Below are 14,871 nucleotides of genomic sequence, written 5' to 3'. Positions count from 1 at the left end.
CTCTGTGGGAGGAGTGTAGGGTAACTTATAAGTTCACCACTCCTTACCACCCTCAAGGAAATGGGTTGGTTGAAAGGTTCAACCGGACCCTGAAGGGCATGATCATGGGGCTGACGGAGCCCATGAGACGGAAGTGGGACGTCTTTTTGCCATGCCTATTATTTGCCTACAGGGAGGTACCACAAAAGTCTCTGGGGTTCAGTCCCTTTGAGCTTTTGTACGGGCACCCTGTTAGAGGACCTCTCAGTCTGGTGAAGGAGGGTTGGGAGAAATCCCCTGGGAAAACCCCCTAGGATGTGTTCAGCTATGTGCTGGCCATCCGCAACCAGACACAGCGCTTCCGGGCCCTCGCTCAGGCGAACCTGGAAGCCAGCCAGGATGAGATGAAGAGGTGGTATGACCAACATACCACTCTGATGGAATTTCAACCTGGGCAGATGGTGTGGGTGATGGCGCCAGTGGAGCCTTGCGCGCTCCAAGACAAGTGGACTGGGCCATATGAGGTGGTGGAGCGCAAGAGCGAGGTGACCTACCTGGTCAACTTGCGATCTCCCAGGAACCCCATGAGGGTCCTACACATGAACCGCCTCAAACCCCATTTTGAGAGGTCTGAAATAACAATGCTACTTGCTACAGATGCAGGGATGGAGGAGGATAGCGATCCTCTTCCTGACCTCCTGGAAGCTAAGGAGCAAGATGGGTCAGTGGATGGAGTGGTCCTCTCGCCCACCCTGACCCCAGAACAGCAGAGGGACTGTCGCCATGTGCTGGGTCAGTTTGCATCTCTGTTCTCCCTGACCCCCGGTATCACCAACTGGTGTGTCCATGACGTGGACACGGGAGATAGCATGCCTGTGAAACAGAAGTTTTACCGGGTGGCTGACAAGGTCAGGGCCAGCATCAAGAAGGAGGTTTCTAAGATGTTGAAGCTAGGGGTGATTGAGCCCTCCAGCAGCCCCTGGGCTAGCCCAGTGGTACTTGTACCGAAAGCTGCTGCGCCAGGTGCCACCCCAGAACTTAGGTTTTGTGTGGACTACCGTGGGCTCAATGCTGTCACGAAGACTGACGCACACCCCATCCCCAGAGCTGATGAGCTTGTGGATCGGTTGGGAGCTGCCAACTACCTCAGTACGTTTGATTTAACTTCTGGGTACTGGCAGATTGCCTTAACTGATGGGGCCAAGGAGAGGTGTGCATTTTCAACGCCAGAGGGGCACTTCCAGTTCCGTGTCATGCCCTTTGGGTTGAAGAACGCCCCTGCCACATTCCAGAGACTGGTCAACCAGGTACTGTCCGGGCTGGAGCAATTCAGCGCCGCATATCTGGATGACATTGCTGTGTTCAGCTCCACTTGGGAAGAACACTTGCAACACCTCTGCGCAGTGTTGAAGGCTCTGCATAGTGCAGGCCTCACTATCAAGGCCAGTAAGTGCCAGATAGGGCAGGGTTCGGTGGTGTATTTGGGACACCAGGTAGGAAGCGGCCAGGTGGCGCCCCTACAAGCCAAGATAGATACCATCCGGGCTTGGGAACCCCCCAAAACCCAGACAGCGGTGAGAGCCTTCTTAGGACTCACCGGGTACTATCGCCGTTTTGTCAAGGGGTATGGCACCATTGTGGCTCCCTTGACAGAACTAACTTCCAAGAAGTTACCGAAGAAAGTGATTTGGACCAGTGCCTGCCAAGAAGCTTTTGATGCCCTGAAGGAGGCCATATGTACAGCACCTGTACTCAAGGCGCCTGACTTCTCCAAGGAATTCATAGTGCAGACAGACGCTTCTGAGCATGGAGTGGGAGCGGTGCTCTCACAACTAAATGATGAGGACTTGGATCACCCTGTAGCTTTCATTAGTAGGAGGCTACTTCCCAGGGAACAGAGGTGGAGTGCGATTGAAAGGGAAGCTTTTGCTGTGGTCTGGGCGCTGAAGAAGCTGAGACCCTACTTGTTTGGGACTCACTTCCGGGTTCAGACGGACCACAGGCCCCTCAGATGGTTGATGCAGATGAGGGGTGAGAATCCTAAGCTGTTGAGGTGGTCCATTTCCCTACAGGGGATGGACTTTACGGTGGAACACCGCCCCGGTACAGAACACGCCAACGCCGATGGTCTGTCCAGGTTTTTCCGCCTTAGCGATGAGAACTCCCAAGAGGGTGGGTAGTTCTCCCCACTTTCAGCTGGAGGGGACACGTGTTAGACCTGGCATCTTTGGCGTGGTTACCCCTGACTTTTTGCCTCTACCTCCTGTATTTTTGATGCTATGCTGGATTTCGTTTTTGCTGTTTTAGATGCTTTGGGCACTTTGCCACTGCTGATCAGTCTCAAAGTGCAAGTGCTCCCTTGGTAAATTGTTATATTGATTGGTTATCCATGATTGGTATATTTGTTTCACCTGTTAGCCCCTAGTAAAGTGCACTGAGTGTGCCAGGGCTGGTGATTCAAATGCTACTAGTGGGCTGCAGCACTGATTGTGCCACCCACAGGAGTAGCCCTAAAAATGATGTCTTAGGCCTGCTTGCAGTGCCTATGTGCAGTCCAGGACTGCCATGTCGACCTGGCCAGTGTACCCACTGACTAGGCCTTATCCTTCCCTTTCTGTACATGTCAGGCATCCCTATGGTGGCCCTAGGTACCCCCCTGGGCTGGGTGCAGTGTATCTGAAAGGTAGGGCATGTACTGAGGTGTGTAACATGCCCTGGTAGTGCTTACAGCCATTTTCGTTTTTCACTGCTGAGAGGCTATCTTGCCCATAGTATAGAATGGGGAAGGCTGTTTACATGCCTATCTTCCCATAAGGGCAAGATAGAAAATCCAAGTTTGGTATCTCTGTGTTCAGAATTTAATTATACATCTTTTTAGCAAGATGGTTTTTAAATTCACTGTGTGAGAATAGCACTTTTTAGAAAGTAGCTATTCTCCTGTTTAACCTTCCTGTGTGCCTGTGTGCTGGTTGGCTGACTGGTGTCATGTGATGGGCTAGGTGGCTCCAGGAGCCTGGATGAGTCAGCAGCAGGGTGAATAGGGAGATCTGTTTTAGATGGGTGGGAGGAGTAGTCCCTGGGTTTGAATAGGGCTGCCCCTGACAAACACAATGCTGGCTCCACCCCCTGCTGGCCAGGCTGAGGACTCTGCCTCTGCTGGCACAAAGAAGGCTCCACCTCCTGCTGAGCGTCTAACGACCCTGCCCCTCACTCTGAAAGGAACCAGGTGCTCCAGAGCAGAGCACACCCAGGAACCGGTTTGAGCAGGGGAATCCCCCCACTGGAACAAAGAGAGACAAAGACTTGGAGGGGTATAAGAAGAGGACCCCAGACACCTAAAACTTTAGATCACTTTGGAACTAAGAAGAAACCTCTGCCAAGGAGAAAGCTGAAAAGGACTGAAGAGGAGAAGACTGCCTGCTTGCTGTTTTGCTTTGCTGCCAAGGAGAGGGGAAGGACTTTGCTGTGTCCCCTTCTTTTGATTCTGATCTCCAAGGGCCTGAGAAGAGCTGGCTCCCTGTTAAGAAGTCCCAGGAACAAAAGGACTTCACCACCAGCTCCCCTGGAACTCTGCTGAGGGAGTTCTGACCTGCCTTGGAGTGCTTGACCAGTCTTGGGGCCTCAGGAGGTCGTTTTGCTGTGTTTTGGGAGCTGGGAAGCAGAAGCGTGAAAAGAGTAACTGGTACCCAACGCATCATCCGATTGCGTGTCGCAAGAACGAGAGTGCGTGGAAAATGTCATTGCGGCACCATCGCAACACGCAGGGTCCCCGCATCGCCGAGTGCGTCGAGCATCGTCCCGAAGCGTGAAGATTCCTGACATTGCGAGGGTCATCGCAGAACCAGTTTGCGGGCCGCACCACTGCCGGTGCGTGAAAAGTCTCCAGTCATCGTGTGCGTCGACGCAGAGTCCCATTCCGTGGCGCATCGAGAGTTGCGGCGCCGGAAGTCAACGCTGCGCTGCGCATCGTGCCACATCGAAGCGTGTCGCATCGAACCTGTGCGTGAAGCTTCCCCCTAAGAAACCTACGCAACGAAGGCCAAAGTCATCGCATCCTCCCCTTACAGATCGGAGCCGGCGCACCCACCTCTGCTGCGTGAAGCAGGGCTGCTGCAAAGCCTCCCCAGGATCTCAGGAGTATTGCATCGCCTTTGCAAGCTTCCTTGTTATAGCTTTTGGGAACCTTATCGCAACTACAGGTACTGTTGGGCACGAAAGTGTCGCATTTTGTGCATTGAGAGTCGCATTGTGCAGGACACTGACTTTTACATCCTGGAGTACTTTCTGCAAACTCTGAACTATCTTTAAAGTAACCTTTTTGAATTATATGTTGGTTTGTCTGTAGTATTTGGTCTTGTGAAGTTTTTAGTAAAGATACCTTATTTTTCTAAAACTGGTGTGGAGTAAATCTGTGGTGTTTTCACTGTGTTACTGTGAGTGTTGGTACAGATACTTTACACATTGCCTTTGATAGCCTAGACTGCTCAGGCCAAGCTACCTAGAGGGTGAGCAGGGGTTATCTTAACAGTGTATCCCCCTTTCCCTGACTAGAAGCAAGGGTCCCTACTTGGACAGTGGTACCTACCCTGCCAACTAGAGACCCCCAGATCTAACAGTATCCAATAAAGAAATAGGTCTAAACAGCCCGGGTTGGATTTGTCCCCCTTTTTAAAAATAGGGACAATGACTGAATCCTTCCACGACTGAGTCATTTTGACACTATGCATTTTGGCTTTCACTCCTGCAAAGCCTACAACTTTATGCAGCGCAGTCACTGCAGGGGACAAAAACTGAACTGTTAATACAGCTGTGCCACTGTTCCATAAAAAGGAATCTAAAGCAACATTCTGACAGCAAATCAGATGTCGAGAGTTGATGTTCTTCCTCTCCCTTCAATTTACACTTGTGTTGCATAACTCAGTCTGCTAGAGTATCAATAAGAGCCCTCTGAAGCTGGCATTCTGATCTGAATCGAACCTTATATCTAAGTACATTATCCAGGATAAGAAACCCCAGTGAGGTAAATGGCAATAAACTCAGTGAGGTGACCAAAAAACTCTGCTGCGCTACGTGGAATTCTGCAGGTGGCGGAGTGTGTTTGGTTGTGCCGTTTGTGCTGATTTTTCATGCCGGGTGTTTGTCCCACGCTGGAAAATCAGCACAAACTGCACAAGAGGACACTGCTTCTTTCTGCCGCTCAAATAGATGTTCTACTCGAGTGGCATTTTCCTCAACGCGAGCGGTACGGCCCCCCGCGATCGTCCACATTGAGAAATCTTGTCTGGAGTAAGATTTTCCTTGCTCGCGCTCGCCAACATAACGTCGGCGAGCGAGGAAAAAACTCTGCTCTGTTTTTCGGAACACTGTGCGCTGGGTGGAGTAGGGAAAACTCTCCAAACTCCGCAAGTGGAACGAAATTTCACACCCAGGCCTACATAACAGTTGGGCTCACATTCCATTCTGCCTCTTCTGTCCCTGCCATCTCGTGACCTGAAGGACAGATTCAGGAAGCTCACATCCAGCCTCCACCGGCATCCCACTTGAGTGGAGGAAAAGCCCAGCAGACACAGAGCATTCACCAATGGGAGCACTCAGCTCTCTGCGAGAAAAGCTTGGTGTTTATTCTACTTTGCACTACCTGGTGATGAGCAACATGCATACTCCTCTTGCCTCTGAAGAAGCCCGTTTCCTCGCCTTCTGCCTGGTGTGCCAGTGACACTCACTTGCTGGCTTGTACCTTGTGTGAGCCACTTGAGTTAATCAGGTGGAGACTGTACACTGGCTAAGAGCATTCGATCCACAATGACCTCAAGGGTTGAGTACTATGCTCATGTAAGGCAGAAGAAACACAGACTGAGCTGTGTGAAGCGCCTGACGCACTTAGGCGGCTCCTCCGTTGCAAGCAGGCGGCAGTCCCATTTGCCTCGATGTAGCTATTGATCAATGCGCACTATGTCAACAGAGGCACATCACACATAGCAATGATACATTGCTTCATCGGGGCAGATTTACATTGCAAGGTTTACAATATTCTTTGTGATTCCTTACTACCTTTAGGGGCCTCCAAGGGATTGGTGATGCCACATCTGAATAATATAGAGGTCACTCAACTGCAAATCCTCACCTTGAATTCACTTTCCAGAGTACACATCATGTGCATTTTGTTAAGAGATCTGCACATGTGAACCCATAGGGGCTGAGTCACAAAGGCGTGCAAAGATGCATAAAAGAGTACTCCTATAGGATTCTGATTTACTCTACATACTTTTGTGATTAGGCCCCATAACATCCAAGTTAGGAACAAAGTGAAAATATTCAGGGAATATTCATCTACAATTAGTACTACTAGTAAGGACGGTGCCCTCTTTGCACTTTTACTGATAGGAAGTTGAAAGCTTCGAGGCGGATTCACAAAGGCATGTAGGAGTACGTAAAAGAGTGCTCCCGTAGTACTACTTCCCGTACTCATAAATGCTTTTGTGAAGTGGCCTCATAATGTGTACTCTCAGATTGAACTCAGTAAATGCCAGGAACAAATAAACGAATATCCCTGCCACAGTGAGATGCTTCAATAACCTCCTTACTCACTTTTGAAATAAAAGGTCTCTCGTGAGGAATTCTTCTCAACACAATTACAGCTGGTCTTTGTCATAACACGCTTTATTCTCCAGACCGCAGTGTTTGCTATGATATATTTGGAAACATGCAGGGCAGGTTGAATAATGCGAGAGGCAGTCAGCTAATAAAAGCCTGATTTTAGATCTTTGGTATGTTTGTCCATCTGAGGATGGAAGAAGGAATTGCATGTATAAACAAATGTCATGGTTGAACAACATTTTACCACACTGTAGTGTGTATTTGCTTTGGCTGTTGTCCAGTAGTCCATGGAGAGTACAATAAACTATCACTGTTCTGCATCCCATCCTTCACGTAAATAGTTCCCTTGGGTTCTATGTGCCTGCAGTGAGCATCAGCAGAGACAAGGAGGCACATATTCTTCCGGGTACCCGAAAAGACAAACCCAACATAAATCACCCATAACTTCACAATAGCAACTAACAGCCTTATATAATACACAAACAAGTTATAACTCTCTGATGCTTAGATTTGTGCAAGGTAAGGCGCGTATTTTTGCCTTTACTTTTATTAATTAAAACCAAAGCAAACCTCAGGAAAATGCACTATTGGGAGGGAGGGGGACAAGCATAAACCGAGACCAATTTTTGCGTGTGTAAAAAGTTGCTTTATTGAAACAGGTGCATATCACAGTGTCCAACCTAGGCAACTGCCTTACAAACTAAAACCTCACTATACATAACATAACTGATCCCCTGTTTCCCCCACCCCTACGATCCCCACATCAAATCCCCCACCCTACCGATAACATAATAACATTACATATCAACCACATTACACAGTATTGCATTTACATATCCTGCCCACCAATGAAACCCGAACCCCTACCTGTCTTTCTGCAACTTTAACTACCCAACATCTAGTCTAAACTTAGCCTACCTGCCTACCCTTTCCCTGCCCCTGCTCACAAACTTCCAACACTTAACTAAAAACTTCTGCCAATCTTTGCCAACTTTTCCCAATCCCGCCTGCACCTGTTCCAAGCGACAAGAATGCAAAAATTCACCAACCCCTATGCACCTGTCCCCACAAAACCTGGCCTATAAACAAAATTTTTTACCCCAAATTGACAACCCAAAAAGCCGAATCAAAGAGTGGGAGGGCGGGACAAAATCACTAATCTACCAGAAACGGTCCCAGCCACCAGGTCACCAAACCTAAAATGGTGGCTGGGAGCGCGCCAGGACCCAGGATATATCTTTTGGGCTACAAAATTAATTGGGCTGTAATTGGGCTATTCCCAATGCAGCCCAATGCACAAAATGGCTGGTGCCGGCCAGCCCCTCTCACTCACTATCTGCCCGGGGGGCAGACCTCACAGGTTAAGCTGCCCACAAACCCCCTTGGGAGGGAGGGGGACAAGCAAAAACCGAGACCAATTTTTGTGTGCATAAAAGGCCGCTTTATTGAAACAGGTGCATATCACAGTGTCCAACCTAGGCAACTGCCTTACAAACTAAAACCTCACTATACATAACATAACTGATCCCCCGTTCCCCCCTCCCACCCCTACGATCCCCACATCAAATCCCTCACCCTACCGATAACATAATAACATTACATAACAACCACATTACACAGTATTACATTCTCATATCCTGCCCACCAATGGAACACAAACCCCTACCTGTCTTTCTGCAACTATCTAACTTCTAGTCTAAACTTAGCCTACCTGCCTATCCTTTCCCTGCCCCTGCACACAAACTTCCAACACTTAACTAAAAACTTCTGCCAATCTTGGCCAACTTTTAAAAACCCCGCCACCCAGGAAAAAGCGGGAGCGTAGGCAGAAACGCTGCCTCCCCTTTTTCTGCCCCCCTGACCTAATAGGAATGCCAGGCCTAGCACCTTTACACATACAACATTCTAGCTAGCACCTCTCTGATTTCCAACAAATATAAGTCCATGCTCAAATATGACAAATGAACACCGTCACCCCTGAACAATTCCGCCGTGTGAAACCTGATCTCCTTATGCGCGATCTTCTGGACTCCAAGCTCCCTTCAAAAACGGATCATTTCTGTATTAACCTTCCTCCTGGCCCTGTCCACTGCCCCAAGATTCACTGCGCATCTCCAAACCCTGCGTGGAACAAACTCAGTCCAAATGACCGAGCACCCGGACCACTGCCGTTTCAACAGGGCCAGGTCCCTCTTCATGCTTCTCATAAGTCCTATCTCCTTTTCCGTGACCATGTCATTCTCGCCCAGATGCAGCAACAAAATGTCGGGACACCTACCAGCCACCAACAAACCGTTCAATGCACACAAAAGCTCCTTCCAGTGCATGCCCCCCTGCCACCTCCAGGATACTTTAAACAAATCTTTATTCAAACCTAAATTTTCTGCGAAATAACTGGCTCGTGCCTGAATTTGGGCCCACTTCACAAATGAATGCCCCACTATCCAAATGGACATCTCTCTGGCGTGGGCACCAGCCACTGAACCAGAAACAAGAAAAACTGCATGAACAGGAGAAAAGACAGCACCGCGCTAAACCCCCACCCCGGCAGCGCCGCGAACGTATCGCTGGTAGCAATCTGAAGACCATCTCCCCAACCTCATGATGTCCCTCCACCCCAACCCCCTGTTACTTGCCTCTGATGCCGCCCCAATCCTAAAAGAATGAGTCCCAAAACACTTGCCATCAATACCCAACTCCGTCAGTGCTTTACGCAACACTGTCAATAGCTGAAATGCCGTCACCCTAATACCATTCTTGTGTAAAAAGACCAACCCAACCTGCCTGCCTGCAAGCTTCCTCCACCTTGTTTCCCACCTGCAAGGGCAAGTCAAAGGGGGGTCTGCAGCCTGGAGGGACACCCATTTTCCAGCACCCCGCTGATCTGCCTTCGATATACGTAGCCATATACAGACTCTGTCCCAACGCGGTACCCCATTCAATACCTCCCCTACATTTTCGTCCCAACAATTCCGACACTCAAAAGCCCCAAAGAACATCCATACCATTACCGTGAAAAAAAAGGCACATCTCAAAACCGTCGGAGCATACCGTGGGCAATACCCGAATCACCCTGCCCAGCAAATTCCATGACAAAGGCTCTCACCCGGCCTACCTGACCTTGCTCCCTAGCCCACCCCTCCAACATCCACAAGCTGAGTTCTCCAGCAGATGGAGCATAACCCCATAACAATTTTCCAACAAATGCAATTCCCGCTCCCAGCCACCAGGTCACCGAACCTAAAATGGTGGCTGGGAGCGCGCCAGGACCCAGAATATATCTATTGGGCTACAAAATTAATTGGGCTGCAATTGGGCTATTCCCAATGCAGCCCAATGCACAAAATGGCCGGTGCCGGCCAGCTCCTCCCCCTCCCAATCTGCCCTGGTGGCAGACCTTACGGGTTTGGCTGCCCCCCAAAACCCCTTTTCGTAATTGTCCTCTTCTACACCAGCGTGACTTAAGCTAGCAAAAAATCCTTAGCCATAAGGCTATGTTCTTTTTTCTTTGTCATGTGGATAAACTTTTCAACGTAAACTATCCCTTCCCTCATGGCCCATTACAACTGGGGTGGTCGTGGCCAAGCTTTCTCCCACCCCACACTTTGATCCTCACTTACACTTAGGTTGTCCAGGTGGAAGTTAAGAAGTGGGTCAAAGGTGCATATTTACAAGCACCTATCGTCACAGGAACATCACTCTTTATGACGTTCCTGTGGCGATATGGGCTTCGCCTTATGTACAAGACAGTGTTAAGCAACTTAATATGGCTTAATACCCCCTCATAAATAAGGCCCCCTTTCATGCTATACTTAGCGTGAAAGGGGTGTGCAATGGGTGTTGTGGTGGGTGTTCCACCGCAACACCCATTGATTTTGACACTGCCCCCTATTTACAATTGTGGCGTAAATAGGAGGTAGCTCTAAAATTAAGACCAGGGAAAACCTGGTCTTAAAATGGCGAAAAGAGGAGAAATGCTTTATTTCTTCTTGTTTTTACTGTTTCTATGTGTGCTGCATTGTTCAGCACACATAGAAACAGCAAATTGCCATGCACATTTTTTAATTTAGCAGTGGTCATTAAAACATGAATTTTGTGTTTTCATGAACACTGCCAGAGCACAGTCCAGCCCTCTCTACCTCGCCTTGAGGCTCCTGATGACAGGAGAAGGAGGAGGGGGCTGAGAGGGCTGAGGCATGACTCAGCTACAGAGTGCTGTTAAAACGCAACACTCTGCAGCTGAATGTCTGTATTGCACATGTCTGAAGGCCTAGTTCAACTACGATCCATTCACACAGGCACAATCTATTTTATTTAGCAGACATACTGCGCATGCCTCCGGCACAACAACATATCTGCTAAAATAGAGCTGTCAGGGGGCACATCAGTGCATCCCTGAGGGGGGCGTGGCCAAGATGGCGATTGCAATGGACGTGTTTTAGATCTGCTCCTTGCGAGGCCCAATATTCCTCCTGAAATCCAGTGACATCGGTAATCTGTCCGTGTCATCTCTTGCCGCTTGTCACAGGATGATTCCCTGTGGGGCTGGAAGAAGCCCAAATCTGATGGACTGAGCTGAGGCAGCAATAGTAAACAGCTACCGGTGCACCGAAAAAAGCCTGCAGCGGAGGGTGGCGGGTCGGAGGCAGATCGCTCCTGAGGGTGACGGAGTGCCGGGGAACCCTCACGAATAGTGGTGGAGTGCGAACTGTGTGTGGTAACTGCAGCGCTTGGAGGAGAGAGGGGCCCCTGCTGGTGGCCGGGGGCAGCGGGTCTGTTGGCGACCTGGCCTTTGTGCCATGAGGTTGCTTGGAGTGCCTCACGAGAAAAGCAGAGAGGAGACCGTGGATGGAGTGACGGCGGAGGCCCCGAATTTTGAAAGGAGCCCCCACCGAGAGGTATGTGGAGACCGACCCACGCGGTACCATCCCCTGGAGTAACTGCAGTCCCTGAAGAAAACAGCATAAAAGACTGAGAATGGAACTGTGTGGGAAGCCAAGGGATTAGTCAGATCAGTCCCGGGGGTGGCTGAGCGGCACAGGATGCCACCTGAAAGGATATAGTACAGGACCTGTGCAGGTTGCTGGGACGCCTGCGGGAGAGGAAGAGGCCTGGTGCTGTTAACCTGTTGGAGGCCTGGATTCTGCTATCAGGGACTACCAAAGAGGGGTCCACCGGGTGGGGCGGTGCGGTCCTGGAGGCTTAGGAGAAGGCCCTGCTGGAGAGAATAAGGAAGCCACCCCCTGCGCCTCCGCCCTGAAGTGGATGTTACCATTGGGCGCGGCGACGTGTCGTCTGGAGAGAGGGGTGGCGCGGTGAGAGCTGGGTGAAAGGTTAGGTCTGGGCTCCCTGCACCTCCCCGAGCCACCTGCATATCGTGGATGAGGCCTGTCCCCAAGGGAAGAGGGCACATTGGAAAAGGTGTGCTGACATCAGGGGACGGACCCTGAGAAGAGCGAGGAGGGCTGAGCCACGACGCTCATAGAGCGCTCCCCTACGCTGCGGCTTCTGCGTACACTTAGAACGGGTTCCAGGCACACCTTTAAAGATACGAGGCCTCCAGGAGACTACCACATGCCAAAGCGAACCCCCTTGACAACAGCGGTTCAATGAGGCTCAGCAGCTAGCGTGCCGATTCTTGGAAGATGAACATAATTGAGGGCTGGTGAAGAGGACTATCGTGGGAGTGCAAGGCTGAATATCCTGGAAGGCCACAGTAGCAGCCACCTCTTCTGACACACCTAGTCAACTGGAGATCATTCCTGGCGAGGCTAAGGCGGATGGGGAGCATGAGGTATACACATGCCGCTGCCTCCTTGAAGACTGGTACCTACCACTCATGCACTGCGTTGATAGCCCAAACCTAGTGCCAGATCTGTGCGCACCAACTGAAGAATCACTGGGCAATCTTTGAAAGACCATGTTGGAGAGGCACAGAGACTGGGGTATGGCTGAGATTGCGCAATGGGCCCAGCTGCAGGTAGCCACGACCTAAGAAGCTCATTGCTGTTGGGGGGTTGTGCGCCTCTCACTCTGATACAGGCCTGCATACCTGAAATATCACACCAGTGATGGGGAAAGCTGACTCAAATCAGCAGGGGCACCACCTGACTCTGGTGGCCCCCCCATGAGACTGACACAGATGAAACAGCACCAATTGGAGACCCTATAACCCTCCAACTAGACAAAATCCTAGCGGCCATAGAGGATACGAAGAACACTATACAATAAGATATTGGCAGAGTTTTGGTAGGCTTGGGCCTCCTCCCTGCAGAGCACCACAAGCTGGCGGACAGAGTCAAGGAAGTAGACACCTCACTTGGTGAACTTAAACCTGAGTGCTTGACTCTCACTAACCAAGGAACTGCATTACAAAACAGAGTACAGGTCCTTGAATGAAGAGCGGAGGATGCCGAAGGCCGCAATAGACAGAATAACATCAGTGTAGTGGGCTTACCGGAGAAAATTGAAAAAGGTGACATGGTGAGCTATCTGGAGACATGTTTGTACACAGAGGTGGGAAGTGGACTACTTTTCCCGTTCTTCGCCTTGGAGAGAGCGCATGGGGTACCGGCAAGGCCTCCGGCTCCAGGCCGACTACCTAGACCCGTCATAGCCTGGTTACTGCACTACTGCGGCCAAGATATTATCCTGCAGAAGGCGCGCTCAGATGGCCCCTACACGATCGTAAATGGGACGGTCACCATATTTCCGGACTTCATAGCGGTGGTACAAGCCAGGAGAGCCTCTTTCCTGGAAATTAAAAGGGCCCTCCGTGACAACGTCATTCAATACTCCTTATTGTTCCCATCAAAACTTCGAATGGTCCTAGATGGTACCACCCATTTTTGCGAGGACCCAGAAGCTGTTTCGGACTGGTTAGAGGCCTACAGGGCTGGGAAATCACCTCCCTCCACGTGTAAAAGACCACTGCTGCCCAGAAAAAAAGGAGGGAAGGAGCTCCAGACATACACAGAGGCATAGTCCCAGGGGAGGACCGTCACCCTCGCAAACAGAAATCGAACAGGCAGCCGCCCTGCAGGCAGTAGCTCACCTTGTGCAGGAACACAGAAAGGTGTCAGAGTTGGACACTGCCTCTGAAGAGAAATCGATGCATTCAGACTTCATGTCCTCACAAGGGGATGACGCAAACCTCCCCATTATCACACCACAGACAGCGGATGACCTATTGTGATATCCTTTTGATATGTAAAACCAAGAAATGAAGTTGGTAGGGGAAAGGTTGGGGAGGGGAGGGATGCACTAGCTCTGTGGGAACGATGGGTGCCCCAAGGTTCTGCCACTTAAAAGTTGCCTGCTACAGGTTTCTATGTTCACTGGTTAGATTATTGCATTGATTATTATGTATTGGGCTGGTGTCGCACGAGACTCGTTCACTCCTCTTGGCCCTCACCTTGCAGAGTAGCTTTTATAGGCTATCTGAGAGAGATACTCACTTGGGAGTTGGTTGTGATGATTAGTTTGGACGGCTGGCCGTTATCATGCTGCCCTTGGGTCGGGGAGTTTAAAGTTAAAGGCTGTTTATGGCCATATATATTTTTTTTTTCCACAGTCGTTAATGTCTCCTTGTTTAATTTTCTTCCTTTTTTTCCCTTTTGTTTTTCTTTGTGTCATTGTGAGGGCCGTGTGTTACATTATGAAACAGAAAGACATGGGGGGAGAGTCCAGGGAGGGCAAGGGCCACAATGTTCTGTTATAATGAGATATGGCTGAACACCGACAGGCATTGACACTCATATCTTGGAATGTTAGGGGACTGGGCTCAGTCACTAAAAGACATAATGTGCACAGATGCCTCTATCGATGAGGAGTACAAATGGCTATGCTTCAGGAAACACACCTGGTAGGAGTTGAGATTGATAGGCTGAGACGTAGGTGGAGGGGTCAGCTCTATGCCACCTCCTACTCGACTTATGCTAGAGGAGCCCTGATATGGATCAGAGCGGGAATTCCTTTTGAACACACTCATTCAGTGGCAGACAAGGAGGGTAGATTTGTTTTAGTGGAACGAAGACTAGCTGAGAAAGAAATAGTACTGTGTTCCTAATATGCCCCGAATTAAGACCAAGTTGCTTTTTTAAACTCATTTTCCACACACCTGGCTACTCTCCCGATTGATAATTTGCTGATTTGAGGCAATTTTAATTGTGTGCAGAATGTGTCACTCAACTGCTCCATGCCCCCATTGGCAGGTACAGGAATAGGCAGGTTGGCAGGTGGGCTGAGAGAGTAGCTGGACCATTGGGAACTAATAGATGTTTGGAGGATGCAACA

This window comes from Triturus cristatus, chromosome 5_1, assembly GCF_964204655.1.
Source record: "Triturus cristatus chromosome 5_1, aTriCri1.1, whole genome shotgun sequence".
Classification (NCBI taxonomy): domain Eukaryota; kingdom Metazoa; phylum Chordata; class Amphibia; order Caudata; family Salamandridae; genus Triturus; species Triturus cristatus.
This window is presented reverse-complemented; position numbering follows the sequence as displayed.